The 2886-nt window shown below is 34.0% G+C and overlaps 1 long non-coding RNA gene across 1 annotated transcript; it reads left to right on the forward strand.

Moving 5' to 3' along the window:
- Positions 1-316: 316 nt before the first annotated feature.
- Positions 317-2446, forward strand: LOC139866148 (uncharacterized). The gene is made up of 2 exons (XR_011765273.1): positions 317-460; positions 1557-2446. It is a non-coding gene; the product is annotated as an uncharacterized lncRNA (long non-coding RNA).
- Positions 2447-2886: the final 440 nt, after the last annotated feature.

The following is a 2886-nucleotide window of genomic DNA, read 5'->3' on the forward strand; positions in this document are numbered from 1 at the left end:
CCATATTCATTTAGATCGTCCATATCCACGAATAATCGGGTGGATCGGATGGATATCTACTGGATCGGGTATCCATTGTCATCCCTACATAGAACGCACGAGCTAAAAATATATGATCAAACAACTTGCATTATACAGTTGATCAACTTGCATTATACAGTTGATTTATTATAAGGTAAGTCGCCTGAAGACAAAATTATAGCAACGAAACAACTTGTCATGACTAATTCATATAATGAAAGTGAATTTCGACATATAAATATCGTAACTACGTCGGAAATTAAGGTCAAGGTCGTCTTGCTTTTAACACCACAAAATCATTTAGATAATGAAACACAACTCATTATAAAACACATTGATGTTTGTCCTTAAAAGGTAGTCGTTCTGTACGAATATTATCTAGACGCTCGAGTCATCCTAGCTCCATATGCTAAATATCGACCAATAAACACTATTCATGGTACGTTTCCTTGCTTTTTATTCACTTCAATTCTTGAATTTCGACAGTGATCTTTACTTGCTTTTGTTTGGCTTAAGGCCATGTATTAACGTCTCGTTGAAATTCTTAGCTTTAAATTTTTTTGTAATTCTCTTCTCTTCTAGCTCCTTAACAAATCTTTGTTTTTAAACTTTTTTGTTTAAAAAAAATGTCTAAGATTACTTGTAACGTGATCTCAATCTTGTAGTAATTCAGCCGGATACATAATTTCTTCTATAAAATGGTAAATCTATAATCTATATCTATAATGTCATATAACCGAATACAACCTCATTATTATAACGAAATAACGAAATCAAGATATAATGAAAAACCATTGTGCTTCTAGTTGAGTGGTATCCCCATTCCTTGTTTTTGGGGCTGAAGTTGAGGTCGTGAGTTTGAGTCTCGCTCAGCTCATCATCTTAATTAATCTGCCAAAATATGGAGCTCCAGATTGGCCTCGAGAGGGTTTTCTCTCGGATTTATTCAGGATTAAACCCGGTCCGCCTGCCTATCGGGTTGGTTCAAAGATCGGGTTCCTGCAATGCCATTCGGGTTTCATCTCGAAAGCGCGTGCATGCGTGAAAAATGATCGGTATACGGGGAGTAACGGATCGGGACTCTGAAATGAGTAATCGGAATTCGGGGATTGGTCGGGGATTAATCGAATTATACTTTTATACATTTAAATATTAAATTTCAAAATATGTTTAAATATAGAAGAAAACCATAAACATAAATTTAAATATAGACTTTAAAGAAGTGTTTAAAATCATTCATTTTGTGAAAATCTTTTAAATTCTTGTTAAAATATTTACTAGTTTTGAATTAGAACGACTTTGATCAACAAATTCGATTTTAACCAATAAACTTACAGTGACTGGTTAATTAAATGGATTTTGAAAATCTGGAACTCTTTTAAAAAGAAGTAATTGGGGATTAATAAGGACCTCATGATTATTTTGCAACAATGGTTGTCACAAATTATACATTTACTTGTATCCTTTCAACTTCTTTGAACATCGACTGTTATTTAACCCTATATTTTCTAATTACATAATCTATAATCTATTAGGATACGTTTCACAACAACAATGAACACAAATTTGTACCAGTAACTGCCAACCACCCATATTATTGTGGGAGATGTGATCAACTAGGTTTTGGATCAAGTTACACATGCTACAAATATGAGTGCAACCTTTATCATCACAAAGAATGTCACGATCCAACAAAATATTTGGAATACCCGTTCTCCACAAAGTGCGTGCTAAGATTTCGCTCTAGTGGATCAGGGAAGGATAATTGTTTATGTAATGTATGCGGGAAGACAGTTAAAGGTTATCACTATAAATGTATGTGCAACTTTACAATACGTTACGTGCACCCATCTTGCTTGAGCCATGAACAAACTATAGTAGCTGTTGAAGGCCTTACATTGCACCTAAAAAAGGAGGCTACTACAAAGTGTTTGCATTGTGATACTAAGAATCTTTGTTCTAAAGTTTGCGGATGGGCTTATGTTTCTTCTTGTGGGAGTTATTGTTATCATGTTTCTTGTGTGATGGATATTATTAATGATAACTGGAGATATGGTTTTGAAGCCGGAAAAAGTGATCCTTTTCGAAGTGTAAAAGAGAAGTTTCCGGAAGATATGGCTAAAAGGCAACAACTAGTTAGGGGGAGTAAGAAGGAGTTACCGACAGGGAGGAAAATGAGAATTGTTCTTAGTTTGATATTCAACGTGTTAACAGGAAACCCTGCAGGTCTTATCGGTGATGCTGCAACATATTATAGGAAATGATGTTTAAGCAGAAGAGGAGCGATCTCATACTCTTCGTCTTGATTACTGATTTCGCTCCAATGTCAATTTCAAACTTAAAGTGTGGTTATATTTTGTATTGTAAAACCTTCTTATTTGTGCAACTGTTTTGAAATACAGTAAATATATTAATTATTGATTGATACAGTGAATAATTTTAATTCATTCATAGCAAGCTAAATGAGATACCCAATATGTCCCTCACTTTCGAACAAATTGAAATCGAAATCATCAGAGTAGAATTAATATTTGCAATGGAAAATACTAGAATGTACATAAGTATGTTCTGAATTCAATTTGAAATACATTATCATGTATGGATTATTTATAAATATTGGCAATTTTATTTTAAGAATCCACTCCCCGAAGGCACTAGCGGAGGAGGTCCAATAATTAACGGCTTTAAAATTCAATCGTCTCAATACGGATTACATTTAGTTCTACTACGTAACAACTTAATTCATCATCCAACGATGTTCAAGTCTCCCAAACTTTGAACATCCCATCCTCTGATATTGACTAATCCCATGATTCTAAACCTTCATGTAGTTCACAGTTACCAATACGATGAATGAGTTGTTGC

This window comes from Rutidosis leptorrhynchoides, chromosome 9 (genome assembly GCF_046630445.1).
Source record: "Rutidosis leptorrhynchoides isolate AG116_Rl617_1_P2 chromosome 9, CSIRO_AGI_Rlap_v1, whole genome shotgun sequence".
NCBI lineage: Eukaryota > Viridiplantae > Streptophyta > Magnoliopsida > Asterales > Asteraceae > Rutidosis > Rutidosis leptorrhynchoides.